The 25,866-nt window shown below is 42.6% G+C and overlaps 1 long non-coding RNA gene across 1 annotated transcript in view; it reads left to right on the top strand.

The window, feature by feature from the left end:
* Positions 1-24,808, top strand: part of LOC137377342 (uncharacterized) — a 57,252-nt gene extending 32,444 nt beyond the window's left edge. The window contains exons 2-3 of the long non-coding RNA XR_010976397.1: positions 19,377-19,516; positions 24,353-24,808. This is a non-coding gene — a long non-coding RNA (uncharacterized lncRNA). The remainder of the gene's footprint in view (positions 1-19,376; positions 19,517-24,352) is intronic.
* The last annotated feature ends 1,058 nt before the right edge of the window (positions 24,809-25,866 follow it).

Raw genomic sequence — 25,866 nt, 5'->3', positions numbered from 1 at the left:
AAACCTTAGGAACTTTTTTCTCCATGATAGCCAATTTTGAATCTGTTTGGACACCTCTTGATTCTGGAAACTCTCAGGCATTCCCAATTTTGAATCCATATTGTTTTCTTTAATAGACTTTTTAGGGTGTGCCCCTTTCTTTAAGATATTCTGCTTGTTAGTTTTTTTCAGGCTTGGTTGCTTTAATGGAGGTGTCCCAGCTATTTCTGAGAGTTCCCCACTGTTTTGATAGATTCTTTTAGTGTTTTGCCCTTTGTTTGAGAAAGTCACTTTGTTTTTTCAGCCTTGGTTGCCTAAATGAAGGTGTCCCTGCTGTTTTCAGGGGTTTCCCATGATTTTCAGGAGTTCCCATGCTGTTTGGTGGTTTCCCACTCTTGGCCCTCACATACAGCCCTAATGAAGGATTGATTTTTACCTGTATTTTTTTTCCTGAGCACGATGCCGTAAGAAAATTATTGCAAGCTTTTCAAAGGCTTTTAATGCAATCCCCAACCATCAGTATCATAACTCCCCCGATCACTGGATTCTACTTGCAGGCCACTATGTTTCTGTTCTGTTGTGCAGCCTATATATCTGTACTCGGACTCACCACAACCGCAGAGCTCTTTTATTTATTTATTTTTTTACTTAGAGATACAGCACTGAAACAGGCCCTTTGGCCCACCGAGTCTATGCCAACCATCAACCACCCATTTATACTAATCCTACATTAATCCCATATTCCTACCACATCCCCACCATTCCCCTACCACCTACCTATAGTAGGGGCAATTTATAATGGCCAATTTACCTATCAACCTGCAAGTCTTTAGCTGTGGGAGGAAACCGGAGCACCCGGCAAAAACCCACACAGTCACAGGGAGAACTTGCAAACTCCGCACAGGCAGTACCCAGAATTGAACCCGGGTCCCTGGAGCTGTGAGGCTGCGGTGCTTACCACTGCGCCACTGTGCTGCATCTTCTGCAGGAAAGTCATTTTCTTACTGTACCAGGCCAGTATTTATCTGTATATTTGTCTATCTGGTGTTTCTTTCAAAGGTAAGGAGATTTTCAAATTCTCCTGTCGCTTTCACCACTGCTCGGGCTTAGTTGTATTTGTATTATTAGCATTGTAGGGTGTTCCAGAGAAAGTCTTAGACTCCAGTAAAGGTTAACTAACAACTCTATTATTTACAGTGTTATGACAGTGCTTCTATATTTTTGAGGATTTATGTATTTAAGAATTATGGACATTGTTTATTTGGGAAAAATGAAAAGGATTCCGTGGATGTTTCTTCACTAGGGTCATTGAAGGGACACTGAGAGGTCTTGTGTGAAAACAACATTTACTGGAAGTCACCTGTCTTCAGATAAATACCCAGCAGGGGCATTTTGACTTGGGGGAGATGTCTACGGAGAAGTGACAGGTCAAGATTTATTGGGGCTTGACTCTTGAGATATTGTTTTTGATTTAGCTTTGGACTGTCTGTTGGGGTGTGAACTGTTTTGAAGGCAGTTGGAGAAAACCAGCCTAAAGAGCAGTCACTGTCAGCACCCTCTTCCATCTCTTTGAGAACTTCCTGTGAATCAAGTGCAAGCAATAGAAAAATTGATGCTGCATTCATCTTGAAAGGCCTGTCAGAAACCCCTGCAGCCAATTTCTCTTGGAAAGCTTGCCAAACTAATCTTCAACGTTGCCTGAAAAGAACGATTCCAGAAAGATCCCAATGATAGCCATCTATGCATATTTGGAGTGCCAAACCAAAAAGGGACAACTGACATCTTTCCATATCTTCTCTTTTTTCTTCAAGAATTAGCAAGTATTTGGCCAAAGTATTCTTTTTTGTCTTTTTTTTGTAACAGAGCTCTAAAGAAAAAATCTCTATTTTTTGGTTAACTGGTCTGTGTGCATGTGAGGGGCTAAGGTAAAAAGGGAGCTTTCATTTTTCAATCCATTTGTTAATGCTTTGCTTCGTTACTGGTTAAGTCTTGTTTGATAATAAACCGATAATGTTGTTTTTTTACAAATCTTGCTGGTGTATTTCATTTCAGTGTCATGTTAGGCCGCCACCTGCCAAAAATGAGGCACATTAATTTTTTCATGAATATTGATTTTAAACTGTCACTGGAGTGAAGAAAGGACTTGCTTTAAACAAAAAGTTGCCAGATCGAGGCTGGAAACATATTTGCATATTAACAGACAGTGTTTGGAAGGAGAAAGCAGCCATTCCCTGACACATTCAACCCACAATGGACTTTTGATCACCAGACATTGAAGGTGGAGGAGCTCACATTCCAAGTTGACTGCTAAAATGGCCGAATACACAAAAAGACATGGTCAAACCAGCTAGTCACATGACTAACCTGCTGCGCACCTGAGTTTTTTGAATTTGTACAAACAGTTTGGTAAGAAACCAGAATGCGACTGGACTAAGAAGATCTCTCCTGGCTGGCTCACCACAGCCTCTCCTGTCTACCTGCTCCCATCTCTTTCTCATGGAACTCCAAATCCACTGAAGACACATGAACCCCAAGAGAGAAAAGTCTCCTACAGCGAACGAGGTTTAAGAAGAATACTGGGCCCCAACGGAAAGCAAGATCTACCTACAATCAAGGACTCTACCTCTACAGTGAGCTCGAAGAACCGTAATATAAACTCTTCAGATATTGCCTCAAACTTTTTCACTTTATTTTTCTTTTGTTCTTTTCTGTCTCTATTTGCATGTGTGTATCGCGTATGCATGCTAGCATGGGCGCGTCGGGTATCCATAGGCGTTAACCGAATTAGAGTTTAAGTTTAATAAGTTTCAACTTTTCTTCTTTAAACCTATTTGTGCTGGTTTCTTTGACTTATAATTGGAAAGCGGTGAACAGGATTCACCAAAGGGGCAGTAAAAAACATGGTGTGTTTAAATTCAAACCCTGTTACAGTAAGACAAGGTGAAGGCGAACAGGGACCCCTAGACCCCTTTCTCACCTGGCCGTAACACCGGGATGAAGAATAGAGTCTATGATTGACCATATTGGTAACTTGGTAGACATTTAAATATATGTTGTGACCTGTGGAGAAGTAGAACTAGAAAAAACAGTGCACTCATCCCACCTTGGTTGTAACAACACTTACTATATACACTCCCAGCAAGCCACCTAAGTTAGCATCCTTCATGCTGCTGTACCTTCTTTTCCTCAAGCCTATCGCATGTGACTGTTGCATCTTCACTGTCTTCAGTATTAACCCTTTACAACGTTATATTACGCCTTCATCTGCCTGGGCCCTAAGCTCTGGAATTCCCTCCCTAAATTCACAACCTCTATACCTCTCCTCCTTTAAGATGCTTCTTAAAACTTGCCTCTGACCAAGCTATTGGTGATCTGTCCTAATATCTCCTTATGTGGCTCAGTGTCCACTTTTGTTTGATAACACTCCGGTGAAGCACCTCGGGACTTTTTATTGCATTAAAGGTGATATCTAAGTGAAAATTGTTGTTGTACTCTACATCTTGTGGCAACATTGTGCATTGGATATTGACCCTTAAGGACCAAATGGATTGCAATAATGAGGGAAAGTGTGGTGGGATGTGTTTCTGAGTGAAATTGGCAGAAATAATGCAAATAGGAAGATCAAGTCAATTTGCTTGAACATTGATCACATGCATCTGTGACAAAAAGCACAAAACATTTGATGGCACTGCCTCATCTTTAGGTGACTATTTAATGGTACCTGGTACAAGTAATCGCAGAATGTGAGAAGCATTGGCTAGCTCAGGCATCTAGTACTAGGCACTGTCTAAAAGAGAAATAAATAATTGCATTCGTGCTGAAGCAGTATGTTAAGTCTTTGGTTCACAGACTGATTTTCTCACTCTTGAGATATGCGTCAAGCACCAGCAATGCATCATTTTCAGCGAGGAAAGAGGGGAGGGGAAGGGAATCATATCCTGCAGTACAGTTTACAAGAATATTGTTAGAATCATGTGGCAAATAGAATCATATAGGTTGTGTGTAGTGAAATAGTTGAATCTTTTATTATAGTTGGACTTAATCCATCAGTACTACTAGAGTTTTTAAAAAGGATTTACGGTAAGTTCATCAGGGCAAATAGTGCAGTGATGCTAAACAGATGTAATGAATACTTTAAAGCCTTAGATGACCCTTATATTTCTTTTTTAAACTTTGCAAGTGTGTGCTGTAAGCTCTGGGTCAGGGGAATTATACCAGTGGAACAGAAGGTAGCAGAATTGGAAGCACACAAATCTTTATGCACAAGTGGTATTGAGGCATTACAATCTATTAGAAATGGGGTTAGTACCTGAGTGCCTTACTTCAGCTATCTTATATTAGAAAGAAAGAAAGAACTTGCATTTATAAACCTTGCACTCCTCAGGATGTCTCAAAGCATTTTACAGCTGATAAACTTCTTTGATATGTAGACACAGTTGCACTGTAGGAAGCATGCGAAACAATTTGTGCTCAGCAAGGCCCCACAAACAGCAATGAGATAATGACCAGTTTATCTGCTTTTTTTTTTAGTAATTTTGGTTGAGTGATAAATATTGGCCTATCATCTGGGGACAACTCACCTGCTCTTCTACAAAATCATGCCACGGGATCTTTTACATCCATCTGAGAGGGTAGACAGGGCCTCGGCTTAATGTCTCACCTGAAAGATTTTTGAGTAAACAATCACCAAGGCAATTCTCAATGCATGCAAATCAGTAGAATGATACTCGAACTCAGAGGGTTAAATTATGAGGAATGGTTACATAAATTTGGCTTGTATTCACTTGAGTATAGGAGCTTGAGTTGTGACCTAATCGAGGTGCTTAAAATGTTAAAAATCTGGTATGGTAAATGCAGAAAAATATTTCCTCTCATGGAACAAGACGATGTCATCTTAACATTAGATCTAAGCCATTTCCATAGCTGCCCCGAGATGGTGATAGTGGACTGTCTTCTTGAACCACTGCAGTGTCTGTAGTGTTGGTACTCTCATGATGGTCTTTTGCTACTTTTGCGAACATACGTACATACAAACATATGAATTAGGAGCAGGAGTAGGCCACTCAGCCCTTCGAGCCTGCTCCACCATTTAATAAGTTCATGGCTGAACTGATTACTCCTCATTTCCACCTACCCCCGATAATCCTCCACCCCCTTGCTTATCAAGAATCTATCTACCTCTGCCTTAAAAATATTCAAAGACTTTGCTTCCACCGCCTTTTGAGGAACAGAATTCAAAAGACTCACGACCCTCTGAGAGAAAATATTTTTCCTCATCTCTGTCTTAAATGGGCGACCCCTTATTTTTAAACAGTGACCCCTAGTTCTAGATTCTCCCGTTTTTTTAAGTACAAGTACAGATTGAACAGATTGATTAATCCTGAAGAGGATTTTTTTTTAATTGTGCTTAAATATGAACAAAATGGTGTTAGATAAGTAATACTGCTCATTTTATCAGTTTAAGGGGCACAGCATTTCTACTAACCAAATATTTAGCCAATACCTCCCACCTGAAATATTCGAAAGAGTTAAACATTATTTTTGGCACGTTACGTGAAGAGAGGGCAATGTACTGGCCTGGTAAAGGTTAAGAAGAGCAATGGCAGGCTCAGAAGTGAAACATCAAGCAGTGCCAAGTCATTGAATGGGTTATATGTGATTCAAAGTTCTAAGTACAGCTCTGACATTATGATTTAACTCTAAGTGCAGCAAAATACAAAAGGTTGTTATTCGTTCTCCTGCACTGTTAAGTTTTTCCATACCCTTGGAATAAAAGTGAAACGGGTTCACCTTTGTTTGGACAGAATGGAATGCAATGAAGGTGACCATGGAACAATGATGATGTGGCAACTTATATGTTACAAAAGCAAATAAATCCTTGGCTTGTGAAGCTGGATGCCATAAAGCCTCATGGCGACTGTGGTCTAGATAAGTACCACTACAAAGTCTGTCCACCGTTCAACCTGTTACAAGTTAACCCATTCAATAATTTCATCTCTTTCATCTGTGGTACAAAGCAAGCATAATGCCTGTCAGCTCATTCTGGTAATGGAATCTAAAATAAGTAGAGAGAAAGATTAAGTCTATCACTAGGAAAGGGAAGACTGAGGGGTGACCTAATAGAGGTCTTTAAAATTATGAAAGTGCTTGACTGGGTAGATCCTGAGAGGATGTTTCCCCTTGTGGGGGTATCTAGAACTAGAGGGCATATTTTCAGAATAAGGGTTTGCCAATTTAAGATGGAGATGAGGTGGAATTTCTTCGCTCAGAGGATTGTGAATCTTTGGAATTCTTTACCCCGGAAAGCTGTGGAGGTTGAGTCATTGAACATATACACACATTTTTGAACCATAGGGGAGTCAAGAGTTGTGGAGAACAAGAAGGAAAGTGGAGTTGAGGCCAAGATCAGATCAGCCATGAACTTATTGAATGGTGAGCAGGCTCAAGGGGCTGTATGGCCTACCCCAGCTCCTATTTTTTATGTTCCTGTGTCCTTTTAGGGGAAATTGAATTCCTTCCCTTATTTTTCTCTAAAGTCCTGTTTTGTATTCAATTATCTTTTGTGTTAAAAGTTATCAAATGGAGGAAATTAACCCTCTACCCTCACAGAAAATCTCGAAAATGGAGGCCAACTGAAATATTTGTAATGTTGTCACTGGGCTTATTTAGCATATTGGTAATAGTACGTTCTATAAAAAATCCACTGAGCTTATACGCTTTAATATTATATGATTCCCATACCTGTCAACAAAGATTGATCCCACCACTAGCAGCAAATGTAATAACCAGTCTAGTGTGACATAGTTCAGAAATGTTCCAGGCATCACAAACAAAGGATAATTTCAGAATGGTACCGGAGCTAAGAGAGTTAAATTATGCGGACAGATTGCTTAAACTTGGTTTGTATTCGCTTGAGTATAGAAGATTGAAGAGTGAGTCAATTGAGCTTGAAAGGATTTGATAGGGTAGAAACAGATAAACTATTGCCTTTGTTGCGGGAATTGAAGAACAAGGGGACATCACCTTAACACTAGAGCTAGGTCACTCAGGAATGAAATCAGGAAGAAATTTTTCACAGGGTGATCGAAAACTCCCCTGAACAGCTGTGCATGTTAGAAAAATTGGAGCTTTCAAGACTGAGATAGGTCGATTTTTGTTAGGTAAGGATATCAGGGGATATGGACAAAAGGTGATAAAATGGTGTTGAGATACAGATCAGCCAGGATCTAATTGAACGGTGGAGCAGGCTCAAGGAGCTGAACAGCATACTCCTGTTCCAAATGTTCCTATGTTCCTAAATATGGAAGGACAAATTTTAGGTTACTTACAGTTCAAGAGAACAAAGAAAATAAATGCTATAATTCCCAAAAATAGTGACTGCAGTCCTAGCAAAACACCAATACGTTAATATTAATGCTCAATGAATCCTCGCACCTGAAAAAGTAGTTTAAAAGATACTGATTTTATCCTGTCCCTGAAAGAGTTAAAAAATGGAATCATGTATAAACAATTATTGCGACATTTTTCTTAGATCTAAATCAAATATATTATTTACACTTCAGCATCACAGGTCCATAGGTTTATTGTAACCAGTAACAAATCTGGCTTTGCATTGTACCAACCACGCATGTGACTTTATTCAGGCCATTCAATACATTCTCACATTGTTCTCTTAGTTTTATATATAGAGTATGTCGCATTAACAGGGGAATATAAAGTGGCCCACATGAAAAATGCTGTACGTGAGGTTTCATTAAAAACAGAAGATCATTTTGATAAGATTTGGAATTGAAAGTAAAGTCAAAGAAATATAGCCAAGCACTTAAATAAAATCAACTTCGATGCAACTCTTAAAGAAAACATTTTAATACAGTTTCCACATTTTAACACTGGAAAATGTTTCATCATTTTAAACTAGGTCCAATACTGCAAAAGCATGAAACCTTCTTCATACACCTGTGCTGGCACCTGGCCAGAGGTAATTGTATCGATAGTATCTGGTATCCTGATCTGTGTTTCATTGCAGCCTAGTGGATGTAATTGTTCATTTGATGAAACATTGAAAGTTCTTCACTATCTTTTTTTCCAACAAATTGGCACATTTCTTCAAGGCAGCTGTATTCCCTTACAAGTGTTGTTGATGACAGTGACAGAATTGACAATCTTCATCCTCACCCTCCTTTTCCACTTGCATTCTTGCCAACTGCAGATTGATAAATGTCAGGATCAGTCACAGGTCTATGCACTCTGTTGTGCTGTCAATGTCAACCAGTTGCTCAAACCCTGGAGCATTCATCCTGTAATTCCAATATAAGCACTTGCTTCATCAGTTATAGGCACAAAGCCAGCTATCAACTCACGGGAGGCGGTGGCATAGTGGTATTGTCACTGGACTAGTAACCCAGAGATCCAGAGTATTGCTCTGGGGACAATGGGTTCGAATCCCACCGCAGCAGAAAGTGGAATTTGAATTCAAAAAGCTAGTCTAATGATGTTCGTGAAACCATTGTCGATTATTGCAAAAACCCATCTGGTTCGCTAATGCCCTTCAGGGAAGGAAATCTGCTGTCTGTACCTACATGTGACTCCAGACCCACAGCAATGTGGCTAACTCTTACCTGCCCTCTGAAATGGCCTAGCAAGCCACACAGTTGTATCTAACCACTACGAAGTCAATAAAAAGGAATGAAACTGGACAGACCACTTGGCATTGACCTAGGCACTGGAAACAAAAACAGCAAAACCTGCAAAGTCCTCCTTACTAACATCTAGGGGCTTGTGTCAAAGTTGGGAGAGCTGTCCCACAGACTAGTCAAGCAACAGCCTGACATAGTTATACTCATGGAATCATACCTTACAGACACTGCCATCGCTATCCCCGGGTATGTCCTGTTCCATTCGCAGGACAGATCCAGCCCAGTGGTATACAGTAAGGAGGGAGTTGCCCTGGGAGTCCTCAACATCAACTCCGGACCCCAAGAAGTCTCATGCCATCAGGTCAAACATGGGTAAGGAAACCTCCTGCTGATTACCATCTACCACCCTCCCTCAGCTGATGAGTCAGTACTCCTCCATGTTGAACACCACTTGGAGGAAGCACTGAGGGTGGCAAGGGTGCAGAATGTACTCTGGGTGTGACTTCAATGTCCATCACCAAGAATGGCTCGGCAGCACCACAGCTGGCTGGGTCCTAAAGGACATAGCTGCTAGACTGGGTCTGTGGCAGGTGGTGAGGGAACCAACAAGAGGGAAAAATATACTTGACCTCGTCCTCACCAATTTGCCTGACGCAGATGCATCTGTCCATGACAGTATTGGTAGGAGTGACCACCGCACAGTCTTTGTGGAGACAAAATCCTGCCTTCACATTGAGGATACTGTCCATCGTGTTGTGTGGCACTATCACCGTGCTAAATGAGATAGATTTCAAACAGATCTAGCAATGCAAAACTGGGCATCCATGAGACGCTGTGGGCCATAAGCAGCAGCAGAACTGTATTCAACCACAATCTGGGACCTCATGGCCCAGCATGTCCCCCACTCTACCATTACCATCAAGCCAGGAGACCAACCCTAGTTCAATGAAGAGTGCAGGAGGGCATGCCAAGAGCAGTACCAGGCATACCTCAAAATGAGGTGTCAACCTGCTGAAGCTACAACAGAGGACTACTTTCGTGCCAAACTGCGTAAGTAGCATGCGATAGATAGAGCTTAGCAATCCCATAACCAACAGATAAGATCTAAGCTCTGCAGTCCTGCCACATCCAGCCATGAATGGTGGCAGACAATTAAACAACTAACTGGAGGAGGTGGCTCCACAAATATCCCCATCCTCAATGATGGGGAAGCCCAGCACATCAGTGCAAAAGATAAGGCAGAAGCATTTGCAACAATCTTCAGCTAGAAGTGCCGAGTTGATGATCCATCTCAGACCCCTCCTGAAGTCCCCAGCATTACAGATGCCAGATTTCAGCCAATTTAATTCACTCTGTGTGATATCAAGAAACGACTGAAGGCACTGGATACTGCAAAGGCTATGGCCCTGACAGTATTCTGGCACTAGTACTGAAGACCTGTGCTCCAGAACTTGCCGTGCCCCTAGCCAAGCTGTTCCAGTACAGCTATGACACTGGCATCAACCTTGCAATATGGAAAATTGCCCAGGTATGTCCTGTACACAAAAAGCAGGACAAATCCAACCCAGCCAATTACTGCCCCATCAGTCTACTCTCAATCATTAGTAAAGTGATTGAAGGTGTCATCAACAGTGCCATCAAGCAGCACTTGATTAGCAATAACCTGCTCCGTGATGCTCAGTTTGGGTTCCGCCAGGGCCACTCAGCTCCTGACCTCATTACAGCCTTGGTTCAAACATGGACAAAAGAGCTGAACTCCAGCGGTGAAGTGAGAGTGACTGCCCTTGACATCAAGGCAGCATTTGACCAAGTATGGCATCAAGGGGCCCAAGCAAAACTGAAGTCAATTGGAATCAAGGGGAAAAACCTCCGCTGGCTGGAGTCATACCTAGCACAAAGGAAGATGGTTCTGGTTGTTGGAGGTCAATCATCCGAGCTCCAGGACATCACTGCAGGAGTTCCTCAGGATAGTGTCCTAGGCCCAACCATCTTCAGCTGCTTCATCAATGACCTTCCTTCAATTATAAGGTCAGAAGTGGGGATGTTCGCTGATGATTGCACAATGTTCAGCACCATTCATGACTCCTCAAATACTGAAGCAGTCCGTGTAGAAATGCAGCAAGATCTGGACAATATCCAGGCTTGGGCTGATAAGTGGCAAATAACATTCGCGCCACACAAGTGTCAGGCAATGACCATCTCCAACAATAGAGAATCTAACCATCTCCCCTTGACATTCAATGGCATTACCATTACTGAATCCCCCACTATCAACATCCTTGGGGCTACCATTGACCAGAAACTGAACTGGAGTAGCCATATAAATACTGTGGCTACAAGAGCAGGTCAGAGGCGAGGAATCCTGCGGTGAGTAACTCATCTCCTGACTCCCCAAAGCCTGTCCACCATCTACACAGCACAAGTAAGAAGTGTGATGGAATACTCTCCACTTGTCTGGATGCGTACAGCTCCAACAACACTCAAGAAGCTCAACACCATCCAGGACAAAGCGGCCCGCTTGATTGGCACATTCACTCCCTCCACCACTGTCGCACAGTGGCAGCAGTGTGTACCGTCTACAAGATGCACTGCAGCAATGCACCAAGGCTCCTTAGACAGCACCTTCCAAACCCGCGACTTCTACAACTAGAAGGACAAGGGCAGCAAATACATGGGAACACCACCACCTGCAAGTTCCCCTCCAAGTCACACACCATCCTGACTTGGAGCTATATCGCCGTTCCTTCACTGTCTCTGGGTCAAAATCCTGGAACTCCCTTCCTAACAGCACTGTGGGTATACCTACCTCACATGGTTCAAGAAAACAGCTCACCACCACCTTCTCAAGGGCAATTAGCGATGGGCAATAAATGCTGGCCTGGCCAGTGACGCCCACATCCCATGAATGAATAAAAAAAACTAACTACCTATTTCACCAATTATGATGCAAAGTCAAGATCTACCCATGATAACTAGTTCAGATCTTTAGTAGGTCCTATTGATATGCCCCCGGGTTAAACCATTGTATGATTAGATATTTGACAGTCGTGACATATTCCTGAATGTAACATGTGAGGACCAGTTATGAGAGTGACCAGTACCACAGAACAAAAGAGAATATCTAAGGCAGAAGCTAAGTTAGCCTTGCCTGTTGTGATCCTGTGCACTTCCTTCTATCCATGACACATCAAACTTATTCTACTCCTCTAATGCTGTTTCAGGTTTTTACATACACTTTGATCATTCAGTTATGACAATTATCTGTTCAGAAGCAGTTTAAGTCCTAAATGTACTTTGTTGGCATCTAGAATGACCTTGACACCTGCACTGGTAATACTCATTGATCCTCTCCAGACGCACACAATATTGCTGAAATCACAAAAGCAATGGAATTAGTTTTCTGGTGAATTTGAAGTCATTTTGCCAGGCACCGAACTTATTGAAAGGAGAATCAGGGTGAGCAGGAAAGATTTCCAATGGTCAAGCTTGTAGACTGATTGATAGGAATGTTTTTCCATTACGTGCTGCAGGAAGCTTTGTCAGGAACATTTCCATTGGTCAGCAATTGTATTACAAAGCACAAAACTTTGGACCTAAGGATCATAGCAACAGCCAGAAAGATGGTAGAAACATATAAGTGGAAAAATGGGCTTTTAGAAATGAGGGATCTGTTCACTCCACACTTAACATTTTTACACATGCATGTATTTCACATGCAGTATGAAAGGAATTCATTAATTCCTGTCAATGCTATTCAAAATCCAATATGCTACACTTCAAAAAGCTACTTATTCTTCAATAATGGTCCAAGGTCACTTTTTTTTAATTCATTCATGGGATGTGGGCGTCACTGGCCAGGCCAGCATTTATTGCCCATCCCTAATTGCCCTTGAGAAGGTCGTGGTGAGCTGCCTTCTTGAACTGTTGCAGTCCATGTGGGGTAGGTATACCCACAGTGCTGTTAGGAAGGGAGTTCCAGGATTTTGACCCAGCGACAGTGAAGGAACGGCGATATAGTTCCAAGTCAGGATGGTGTGTGACTTGGAGGGGAACTTGCAGGTGGTGGTGTTCCCATGTATTTGCTGCCCTTGTCCTTCTAGTTGGTAGAGGCCGCGGGTTTGGAAGGTGCTGTCTAAGGAGCCTTGGTGCATTGCTGCAGTGCATCTTGTAGATGGTACACACTGCTGCCACTGTGCATCAGTGGTGGAGGGAGTGAATGTTTGTCGATGGGGTGCCAATCAAGCAGGCTGCTTTGTCCTGGATGGTGACGAGCTTCTTGAGTGTTGTTGGAGCTGCACCCATCCAGACAAGTGGAGGGTATTCCATCACACTCCTGACTTGTGCCTTGTAGATGGTCGGCAGGCTTTGGGGAGTCAGGAGGTGAGTTACCCGCCACAGGATTCCTAGCCTCTGACCTGCCCTTGTTGCCACGGTATTTATATGGCTACTCCAGTTCAGTTTCTGGTCAATGGTAGCCCCTAGGATGTTGATAGTGGGGGATTCAGTGATGGTAATGCCATTGAATGTCAAGGGGAGATGGTTAGATTCTGTCTTGTTGGAGATCGTCATTGCTGGGCACTTGTGTGGCGCGAATGTTATTTGCCACTTATCAGCCCAAGCCTGGATATTGTCCAGATCTTGCTGCATTTCTACACGGACTGCTTCAGTATTTGAGGAGTCATGAATGGTGCTGAACATTGTGCAATCATCAGCGAACATCCCCACTTCTGACCTTATAATTGAAGGAAGGTCATTGATGAAGCAGCTGAAGATGGTTGGGCCTAGGACACTACCCTGAGGAACTCCTGCAGTGATGTCCTGGAGCTCAGATGATTAACCTCCAACAACCAGAACCATCTTCCTTTGTGCTCGGTATGACTCCAGCCAGCAGAGGTTTTTCCCCTTGATTCCCATTAACCTCAGTTTTGTTAGGGATCCTTGATGCCATACTCGGTCAAATGCTGCCTTTATGTCAAGGACAGTCACTCTCACCTCACCTCTTGAGTTCAGCTCTTTTGTCCATGTTTGAACCAAGGCTGTAATGAGGTCAGGAGCTGAGTGGCCCTGGCGGAACCCAAACTGAGCGTCACTGAGCAGGTTATTGCTAAGCAAGTGCTGCTTGATGGTACTGTTGATGACACCTTCCATCACTTTACTGACGTTTGAGAGTAGGCTGATGGGGCGGTAATTGGCCGGGTTGGACTTGTCCTTCTTTTTGTGTACAGGACATACCTGGGCAATCTTCCACATTGCAGGGTAGATGCCAGTGTTGTAGCTGTACTAGTACAGCTTGGCTCGGTGCACACAAGTTCTGGAGCACAGGTCTTCAGTACTATTGCCGGAATATTGTTAGGGCCCACAGCATTTACAGTATCCAGTGCCTTCAGTCGTTTCTTGATATCACACGGACTGAATCCAGTTGGCTGAAGTCTGGCATCTGTGATGCTGGGGACTTCAGGAGGAGGCCGAGATGGATCATCAACTCGGCACTTCTAGCTGAAGATTGTTGCAAATGCTTCAGCCTTATCTTTCGCACTGATGTGCTGGGCTCCCCCCATCATTGAGGATGGGGATATTTGTGGAGCCACCTTCTCCAGTTAGTTGTTTAATTGCCCACCACCATTCATGGCTGGATGTGGCAGGACTGCAGAGCTTAGATCTGATCCGTTGGTTATGGGATCGCTTAGCTCTATCGCATGCTGATTATGCAGTTTGGCATGCAAGTAGTCCTGTGTTGTAGCTTCAGCAGGTTGACACCTCATTTTTGAGGTATGCCTGGTGCTGCTCCTGGTATGCCCTCCTGCACTCTTCATTGCACCAGGTTTGGTCTCCTGGCTTAATGGTAATGGTAGAGTGGGGGATATGCCAGGCCATGAGGTTACAGATTGTGATTGAGTACAATTCTGCTGCTGCTGATGGCCCACAGCGCCTCATGGATGCCCAGTTTTGCATTGCTAGATCTATTCGAAATCTATCCCATTTAGCACAGTGATAGTGCCACACAACACGATGGATGGTATCCTCAATGTGAAGGCGGGACTTCGTCTCCACAAGGACTGTGCGGTGGTCACTCCTACCAATACTGTCATGGACAAGAAGCATCTGCGGCAGGCAGATTGGTGAGGATGAGGTCAAGTATGTTTTTCCCTCGTGTTGGTTCCCCCATCACCTGCCGCAGACCCAGTCTAGCAGCATGTTTCCTTTAGGAGTCGGCCAGCTCGGTCAGTAGTGGTGCTACTGAGCCACTCTTGGTGATGGACATTGAAGTCCCCCACCCAGAGTACATTTTTTGCCCTTGCCACCCTCAGTGCTTCCTCCAAGTTGTGTTCAACATGGACGAGTACTGAGTCATCAGCTGAGGGAGGGCGGTAGGTGGTAATCAGTAGGAGGTTACCTTGCCCATGTTTGACCTGATGCCATGAGACTTCATGGGGTCCGGAGTCGATGTTGAGAACTCCCAGGGCAACGCCCTCCCTACTCTATACCACTGTGCCACCACCTCTGGTGGGTCTGTCCTGCCGGTGGGACAGGACATACCCGGGGATGGTGATGGCAGTGTCTGGCACATAGTCTGTTAGGTATGATTCCGTGAGTATGACTATGTCAGGCTGTTGCTTGACTAGTCTGTGGGACAGCTCTCCCAACTTTGGCACAAGCCCCCAGATGTTAGTAAGGAGGACTTTGCAGGGTCGACAGGGCTGGGTTTGATGTTGTCGTTTCCGGTGCCTAGGTCGATGCCGAGTGGTCCGTCCAGTTTCATTCCTTTTTATTGACTTCGTAGCAGTTTGGTACAACTGAGTGGCTTGCTAGGCCTTTTCAGAGGTCATGTAAGAGTTAACCACATTGCTGCGTGTCTGGTGTCACATTTTGGCCAGACCAGGTAAGGACAGCAAATTTCCTTCCCTATAGGACATTAATGAACCAGATGGGTTTTTACAACAATCGACAATGGTTTCATGGCCATCATTAGACTCGCTTTTAATTCCAGATTTATTAATTAAATTCAACTTCCACCTTCTGCTGTGGTGGGATTCAAACCCATGTCCCCAGAGAAATACCCTGGGTCTCTGGGTTACTAGTCCAGTGATAATTTAACTTAATTTATTTTAATGTCTGCAATTTTAGATGTAATTCCTGTAACTTTATTTATAGTTTTTATCTGATTACCTTTACCTGTGCTTCCATTTTGCACAGAAGTAGCAGGATCTGTCTATTTTGTTTCACAATGAGCTTGCCTTAAAAATAAGAGATCTCTCTCATTGGCACTGGAAATAGCTGAGTATATGAGGCAGGCCTACTTTGGAAAGCAAAGGAAGCTTTCAGCTGGTTAGGTCAAGGTCATAAATTCTTCTGTGAGTCATATCAGTATTATGTTCATAGAGATGCCAGTGTGGTTCATTTTAGGACGACTAAACATGGGAAAATTTAAGTGGGATGTGCAGGGTGGCTTACTAACCTCCTTGAACCCAAATTTTTACTAATGAAAACACTAACTAGATAGGAATTAACTAACTGAAGCACACCCACACTGTTCACAAATACTGAAATGTTACTCTGATGGATTAGAATTCCTTTAAGGGTTAAAAAGAAAGACATGCACAGAAATGGTTCCTTTCATGACCAATAGACATCTAAAAGCCTTTATAGCCAATGAAGTAGTCACTGTTGTAATGTGGAAACATGGCAGACAATTTGCACACAGCAAGCTCCCATTACAAACAGCAATGTGATACTAACCAGATAATCTGTTTTTGTGACGTTGATTGAGGGGTAAATATTAGCCAGGACACCAGGGATAATTTGCCTATTCTTCAAAACAGTGCCAGGAGATCCTTTGCCTCCACCTGAGAGGGCAGACAGGCCTCAATTTAACACCTCCTCTGAAAAACAGCACCTCCAACATTGCAGCACTCCCCCAGAGGATCAGCTTTGATTTGTGTACCCAAGTCATGGAGTAGGACCTGAACCCACAACTGTTTGATTCAGACATAAGAATGCAGCCAACTGAGCCATAGTAGCACTCAGTACAAACCTGACTACTGGACAGGATTAACTCGGCCTCTTCGGATTTTATTGCCACATAGTTTCACCCTTTCAGAGAATGTAGTGTGCTTCATACAAAGGTAAATGCTGATAGAAGTGGGTCATTTCCAGTTACTAGAACTATATTTATGCTTCCAGTCCCATGGAGATCACATTCAGTTTGGGTCAGAATAATCCAAAACTGAATGTGATTCCCCAGGGTTTATTAGTTGTGACGGCCCAAACTCAGGTCAATAGCCAAGAGTAATTAAATTACCCGCCCAATGATTAAAACTGAGTTTTATTTTTTAAAGGGAAGGGGGGCTCACATCACTCATTTACAGCAGCTCCTCTTCTGGTTTAGGATAGCTCTTGGATCAAAAGAGGGAATAATTTTAAAATGCCATTGGAGTAAATAGCATTGTAACTATTTAATATGGCAGCTAGTTTGATCATGGTATAATTGGCAGTTTAAAACATACATAATAAATTGGATTTCTTTTTTAAAATCCTTTGGATCCATACACCAATGTACAAAATCATGATACAGCTAAGCCAGAAACAGAGGTGATGCCGAATTGAGTCAGAGTGATTCTGAAACAGAGAACAATGCAGTCTTTTTAATCACACTTTCCATTTGGCAGATTTAAAAAGTAATTAAAATTTGTGCAATATGTAAAACCTTTTAGCTAAAATGCTTCAATCGCAGTTGATGCCACAATACAAAGAGCACCTGTCCCAGTGACGAAGTTTCAGCTTTAAAGTGAGCTTCAATGGCTGATGACACAGAATAACACTGGGTCTGGGACTGTTGTTTGCACCCTTGAGTCAGCAGGAATGTCCCCATACAATACAAGTGTTATCTTTATTGAAAATAATCAACTATCTGTATATGACGCTGTTTGTTCAAAGTAAACTACACACTTAATGACAGGAAATTATTTGATTATAAGACTATAAACTTTATGTAGCATAATGATTTTTGATGGAGTGAAGGTTCAAGGCATTATTGCAGTGCCTTTGTCTTTACCTTGCTCATTTACCAATGACTGTGTGTTATAAGTCACGGGGCTTAGTCTGCTGTTTATGTATAATAACATCTGGGGTGGTAGGGGTACGTACTCAGCCTTTCCATTGGATTCCTGAGTCCCAGCCCTTTTCCTATTACATTATTTGCCTGTCTTTCAATTACCTGTGTACAAAAAGGTTACTTATAAAATATGTCAACTATGTGCAAGGGAATTGTTTGTTAAATGACTCCCACCACTGCTGCTGGCATTGCATCGCATTGCACTGTATGAAAAGGAATTCCTGATCGCTTCTCTTCAGATAATTGCCTGGAGACTCGAATTGCAAAGCAATCGTGTTGTATAAACAACTTTTATTTTCTGATGGTAAATTCTCAAACTAGTATGAGTGCATCTCACCTCCAACCTTTAGAGACATAGACACATGAACCACCTGAAAAGCTGGAAGAAAAAGAAACAGGTCTGGGTGAAGTCAAGGCCACTTTATCTATATTTGGCCACATCCAATAGATCCACCTTCCAGGTGTCCTGGTGATATCTAAGATTCTTTACAATTTGATCTATGCTCCTACTGCCTGCAAGTGTGCTATTGAAATAGCTTCACTATGTGTCAGCTGTCAAATGTCAAATAATATTAAGCTGCTTCCTGTAGTTCCCCATTCAATGTAATCGTTCAAAGACAATTCCACATTATCACTTACCCACATAAAGCTGTCATCATAGAATCATATAGCACAGAAAGAGGACACAGTCTTCTAGCTGAGGCTAGCCAGTGACTTATATAGGTGTATCATAACTCTCTGGTTTTTGTACTGTATGCCTCAATTTATAAAGCCAAGGGTCCCATGTGCATTTTAACAGCCTTATCAACTTGTCCTGTCACTTTCAAAGATTTGTATATGTAAACCCCAGGTTTCTCTGTTCCTGCAACCCCTTTAAAATTGTACAATTTAATTTATATTACTTCTTCTCATTTCCCTTCCAGTTTCATCTGCTCATTTCACCAGTCCGAGCTCCTAAGGTCTCTTACTATCCTCCTCGCTATTTACTACATTTTCAAGCTTTGTGTCATCGCAAACTTTGAAATTATGCCCTGTTTACCAAGTCCAGGTCATTGATATATATCAAAAAGTTCAATGGTTGCAATGACCACCCATGGGAGACCCCACTACATATGTCCATTCACCACTACTCTCTACTGCCTGACTCTTAGCCAAAAGCAGATAGTTTCCAAATGTGTGAGAGTGGTTTTATTGATTATTAACAGCTTGCATTTAATAGCACTTTTAACATGAAGAATCTTCCAAGATATTTCATGGCATGAATAGACATGAGGAAAACATGGGGGTGAAATCGTTAGATAGGAGATCAAAATGGATGATGGCACATCAGCAACCCATTTCACACCTAGCCCAATTTACTTTTCCGATTGGCTTCAATTTTCTATCATCCATTCAGCACTGCCTTTCATGACTAATTTCACCCCCAAGATCTCTGAGCAGCACTGGAGTTAAAACAATTCAAATTTAGAACTGAATGGAAAAATCAATATATGTTTAGTGAGTTAAACGGAACAGAGAAAAATAAGAATTTGATCTGAATATTCATATCATGTTTGGTAATGATGTTACATTGTTGGATATCATATACTGTTAATATGTTCTGAGTAAAATTACACTGCTGAATAAGATTTTCTTTTCTTTTTAAACAGGCAAGATATATAACAACACCACCATCTTGTATTTATAACAGCATCTTCAACACAGTAAAACATCCCAAGGTGCTTCATTGTCAGACAATATTTAACACTAAACCACATAAGAACAGATGACCCAAAGTTTGATCAAAGAGGTAAGTTTTAAGGAGCCTCTTAAAGGAGGAGAAAGAAGTAGAGAGGTGCAGAGGTTTAGGGAGGGAATTACAGAGCTTAGGGCCTTGACAGCTGAAGGCACATCCGCCAATGGTGGAGCGATTGAAATCAGGGATGCTCAGGAGGTCAGAATTCAAAGAGTGCCACTATCTCAGTGGATATTAAATGCATATATTCTTTCCAGTCATCTGTTATCCATAGGTGCATTTAATTTGAAAAGCACTTGTCCTTTGTTATGAAAGTGCTTCTGTTTTTGTTAAATATATTTTTTGAGGAATTCATAGTCAAACTGAAGAAATGTTGAACCAGTTTTTTCAAGAGGGTCATCAAGAGAGCACTGAAAGGATTTGTTTAACAACCACATTTATTGGTTGTCACATGACTCAATTTAAAAACAGAACAGCAACCCTGGTAACTGGGGAAGATGTGTGCAGAGAAGTGACAGGTCAGAAGGTGGATTTTCTGTTTCCAGTTTCACTTTTGAATTGTTTTGGAGTTGGGGAAGAGAACTTTCAAGGAGAAGAAGAGAAGAAAGAAAAAAAAGAAAAGAACTTCCAAGGAGAGAATTCCCAAGGAATGAGAGAAGACCACAACCCAGCTCAGCTTTCCAACACCTTTATAAAAACCTTGAGATGTCCACCATGTCAACTCATCTCATCTCCTGTCTTTGAAGAAAAGCCTGCTAAATTAATTCTCAATGCAGTCTGAAAAGAACTGTTCTGAAAGATTCCAGTGACCCATCTACATATACTCGGAGGCCAGCCTGTATGTTAGTTTTGGAACACAACATCTGCTGTTTCTTCAAGAATGAGCAAGTATTCAGCCCAAGTGTTTTTTTTTTTGTCTTTTTTTTAAAAAAGAGTTCTAAAACACGAAACCCTTTATTTTTCCAGTTAACTGGTGTATATGAGTGTGTGTGTGTGAGTGTGAGGGAATCAGGTAAAAAGGGAACTTTGATATTTCAATCTGTGTGTTTATGCTTTACTTCATTACTGGTTAAGACTTGTTTTATAATAAACCAATAATTTTGTTGTTTGTTAATGATACCTGGATCGTGTGTTTTATTCTGGGAAAAATAGAGTATATGACTGATCGTATCAGTCAGTGGGAAAATTTAAATATATGTTTTGACTTGTGGAAAAGTGGGACTAGAATAAGCCCCAGGCATAACACCTTATAGTTGAGTATAATGTAAACAGTAGCCAACTTATACCTTTCAAATGACTGTTAAAAGACAATCCAAACAAACAAAGGCCCATCATAACGTACCTGTCTACCTGTATCTCCTTTATAAAATATGTACCAATGTTATGCAGACTAGAAAGTAAATATCCTGATGTGTAATGCAAAAATAGCGCACAGAATTATAGGAAGGAAAGAAAAGAAATGCAAAAAAAAAAGAAAAATGAAAGAAAAAGAAGGAAATTTGCATTTATAGAATGCTTTCACCACCTCAGGACATACCAGAGTGTTGCACAGTCAATGAAATATTCGTACTTTAATATAAGTTCTAAGATTGCTGCATAGTCAGGCACCAAGCTGTGGTTCAGCACAGAATTCATGATGTCCTGGTTCATGATGAAAAATGTTATCAGCATTCCTCAATGCAGCTAGACAGACAGAAGTAAGATTCAGCACTTTTTTTTTAAACCAAGAACAAATAATTCAGTCCCTGAAATATATAAATCACTGACAACTTGCAAAGCCTTTCTCATAGTATTCAGAGCATGCTGTAACCTAATGTTACTTCAGTGACATATCAAACTCTTGTGGATCATTTAAAGTTCTATCATTACAAGTAAAGTAATTAAACTCCATTCGTGGTCAGACAAGGCTGAAGCATTTGCAACCAACTTCAACCAGAAGTGCCGAATAGATGATCCATCTCGACCTCCTCCTGAAGTCCCCACCATCAGAGGAACCAGTCCTTAGCCAATTTGATTCACACCACGTGATATCAAGAAATGGCTCAGAACACTGAACGCAGCAAAAGCTGTGGGACCCAACAACATCCCAGCTGCAGTGCTGAAGACTTGCTTTCCAGAACTAACCGCACCCCAGCCAAGCTGTTCCAGTACAACTGAAACATTGGCATCTACCCGACAATGTGAAAAATTGCCTAGGTTGGGCCTGTTCACAAAAAGCAGGATAAATCCAATCCAACTAATTACCTGTCAATCATTCTACTTTCAATCATCAGCAAAGTGAAGCAGCTTTTACCAATGCTCAGTTTGATTCTGCCAGGACCCCTCAGCTCCAGACTTCATTATAGCCTTGATCCAAACATAGATAAAAGAGCTGAATTCCAGAGGTGAGGCGAGAGTGACTGCCTTTGACATCAAGACCACATTTGACTGAGTGTGGCATCAATGAGCCACTGGTTGTCTAAGGTAGATGACATTATGAATGATAATATGTACTCTGTACTGGATTAATTGAGATATGCGAGGCTTGGGTCGATCACTATTCCCTGGTTGTGCCTTGCTGACATGGTGTGATTGCTCAGTGTCTTATACTGAGTTCCATTTGTAACCAGCTAATCTTTCAGGTTGACGGAAAGGAAAGTATCTTGTCAAATGATTTTGGCTGCCACATGATAAGCGGTATTTTTGCCTTTTAGTATTTGTGTGTGCCAGCTATTTCCAGTTATTTTTTTGTTTGTATCATTCTGTGGTTGTTGCATGTTATGTACAGTTTACAGTTGTACCATCATTTACACCACTTGGATGATGCATTTACTCAACAACTGGAGTTTGAAATTTAGATGCATAGAAGCTCCTGGAGTACTCCAATACGATTGACTCCTTTAACCAACATCACTAAAACAGATAGAGGTGTTCAAAATCATGAAGGAGTTTGATAGAATAAATAAAAAGAAACTAGGCTGAATTTTACGCCGTTCCAGCGGGTCAGATGGTGGCGACGGGGGTAAATGGGGGCAGCGTAAAATTGAGCGGGAGGTTCTGGGAGGCCTTACCACCCTGCCCCCACCTGCGGCCACTTTACGGCGGTCGGGTGGGGGGAAAACAGCCCGCCACCCGAGGCCAATCAAGGCCTTTAAGTAGCAATTTAACGGCTATGTATTTTACCCGTGGCAAGCGGGCGTGCTGGGGACGTGAAAGGTTGCCCAGCGATAGCTGCTGGCCTTTCCGTGTGCCGGGGGGGGGGGGGGGGGTGCCATGGCAGTCGGGCACAATTGAGGGCCGCCCCCACCTCCCAACCCACCCCCGGAACCAAAGACGCCCCCCCCACCCCCCAAACAACCACCCGAGCCTCACCAGGGCATGACCAATCCCCCTGGTGAAGCACGCCCAACTTACCTTCACTCCTGGTTCTATGTCGTCGGCTGGGCTACAGTCCCAGCAGTGGCCACCGCTCCCAGTGGCGCTGCTGGGACCAAGAGCTGCCGGCCCGCTGATTGGCTGGCAGCTCACTGAAGCGGGACTTCCTCCCTCAAGCAGGTGGAAGTCCCGACTCAGGACAATTAAAGCCCAGGGACGCGTAAAATGCGGGACGGATCCCCGGCCTAGGCAGAAGTGGGTTCGCCACCAACTTTTACGTCTAAGGTAAAATCCAGACCACTGTTTCCAGTGGCGGAAGGACCAGTAACGAGAGGATACAAATTTATGGTAATTGGCAAAAGAACCCGAGGTGACATGGGGAAACATCAGTTTTATGCAGCTTCTTATTGTGAGCTGGAATGCACTGCCTGAAAATGTGATGGAAGCAGATTCAATAATAGCTTTTTAAAGGCAATTGGCTAAGTATTTGAATGGGGAAATTTGTAGGGCTAAGAAGAAAGAGCAGTGGACTGCGATTAACTGGATTGCTCTTTCAGAGAGGGACGATGGGCTGAATGGCCTCTTTCTGTGCCATGTAATTCTATGATTATAAGATTTATTATTCCCCATAGCTGTTGTGTTCTTGATGTGTGCAAATTGGCTGCTGCATTTCCCTAAATGAAGTTAATACAGCAGTATGGGCTGTCGTGATCTGGATGTGCTAGCATCTTCACAACTGGCAAGGGGTATTGGTACTGATTAACATGAGCAGGAAGATGGAGACAGAATGGCTACAGGTTCTATTATGTCATTACTGTGATCATGAACTGAAACTGGACCAATGACTTTGTGTTACTGCTTCAAGCTCTGCTCTGGTACATATGAAATATTCTGTGGTGCAGGTCATACCCCTCAAGCACAATGCATTTCATGGAGCACTCCATATTCCCATTGGGAATTTCACTTTGTCCTCACACTATGAATTGTCGCTGAAAATGCCACAGTTTTTTCCATCAACTGATTTATCTTTTCAAGACAGTTTGGCTTATCTAAAGTACTGGGCCTTGCTGATATGTTAAGAATTAAATTTAAAGAAAAGCTCACCATTTTCATTCATTCTTTCCACCCTTACTTGGTAATGAGCTCCACCAAAAGCTTGGAAGCTTCACAGAAGAACCATAACGAATTTGGGGAGTTACGCCATGGGATAAAGATAAATGTGACATTTTCTGGCTACGTGCTACATACACTGGGGGTGCTTTGGACGATAGTGTAAAACAGGCAATATAAAATTGGCAGTCTGTTTTACATCTCTCTCCATTTTCATTTTGATTGACTTCAAATGGGAATGAAAACAGCAAGAGATGTATAGAGGGCGGCTGATCCACTATTACCCCCATTGGACCTTTATGAGGTGACGAGGTATGTTATAGGTGTATGTTCACATCAGACCGAGAGCGCAGGCGTAAAGCAAGTTCTTATTTGTTCTTGGCATGTGCTGATTCTGGCTAAGCCACATTTTTTGCTCTTCCCTAGTTGTCCTGAGAAGATGATGGTGAGCCTTCTTCTCGAACCACTGCAGTCCTTGTGGTGTTCAGCAGTGCAGTCCAATATGTTTCTTCATGGCGATTGATTTTACAACTGTGTGGTTTGCTATCACTGGGTATTCAGGTGTATTAATGTTCAACAAAGTAATGTAGGACTGGAGTCATGTTTAGGGCTGGCAGGTTCTCTTCCATGAAGGGCATTAGTGAACCAGTTGGATTTTTATGATAAATCTTGCCATTTTCTCCAGCCAGCTTCTGCTAATGTGACAAATAAACAGGACAGAACAGAAAAAAACTGCTACTGGGTAAAAAGATGAATGATGCTATATTGTAAACGATAAAACTGGTAACAAGTAGTCCGTAACGTCATTCTCTCAGACACTTAAACTCACCAGTTTTTGTCGGTTCCCTCCTGTACTTTATCTCTTTCTCATTCTGAAATGTGGCCATTGTTATATATGTTTTCTGTATCTCTATTATTTTTAAGGAAGTTCTAAATGCACAAGATCATTTCTTTTAAAAAATCTATCAGTGTTCCAAAGAGGATCGTTTTGGGATGTGTTGTGTTATTTTTTAACTCAAATGCACGCTCTTTTCTTGCAAATCCACAGCCAGACCATTACTGCTTAGTGTAAAAAAGGACAATCTTAATGAACTGGCATCTTGCATTTTTGGACAAGTATATATAATATATAGTATATATCTTCTTTGTTCTTTTGCCTCCTTATCTCGAGAGACAATGGGTAAGCGCCTGGAGGTGGTCAGTGGTGTGTGGAGCAGCGCCTGGAGTGGCTATATAGGCCAATTCTAGAGTGACAGGCTCTTCCACAGGTGCTGCAGAAAAATTTGTTTGTTGGGGCTGTTACACAGTTGGCTCTCCCCTTGCGCCTCTGTCGTTTTTCCTGCCAACTACTAAGTCTCTTCGACTCGCCACACTTTAGCCCCGCCTTTATGGCTGCCCGCCAGCTCTGGCGAACGCTGGCAACTGACTCCCACGACTTGTGATCAATGTCACACGATTTCATGTCGCGTTTGCAGACGTCTTTAAAGCGGAGACATGGATGGCCGGTGGGTCTGATACCAGTGGCGAGCTCGCTGTACAATGTGTCTTTGGGGATCTTGCCATCTTCCATGCGGCTCACATGGCCAAGCCATCTCAGGCGCCGCTGACTCAGTGGTGTGTATAAGCTGGGGATGTTGGCCGCCTCGAGGACTTCTCTATATATGGTATATATAATACATATATATATATACCTGACTGGACTGGATTTTAAAGGCTCTCCGACGCCAGGAACGGTGACGGGGGGTGGGGGGAGTGGTGTGGGGGTGTGGAAGGAAGATAGCAACGGAGGAGGTCCGCCACCAACCCTGACGCCGGCAGGCCCTGAACCGATCTCAGCGGCAAGGCCTTGTGGTGGCCGCCCCGCCGCTCAGCAACGGGACCACGATTTCCATATTTAAATTAATTTACTTAACTGACTTAATGAAGGTCCCGTCACCTCC

This window comes from Heterodontus francisci, chromosome 14, assembly GCF_036365525.1.
Source record: "Heterodontus francisci isolate sHetFra1 chromosome 14, sHetFra1.hap1, whole genome shotgun sequence".
NCBI lineage: Eukaryota > Metazoa > Chordata > Chondrichthyes > Heterodontiformes > Heterodontidae > Heterodontus > Heterodontus francisci.
Note: the sequence above shows the minus strand (reverse complement) of the source record. Positions and strands in the feature narration are given on the sequence as shown.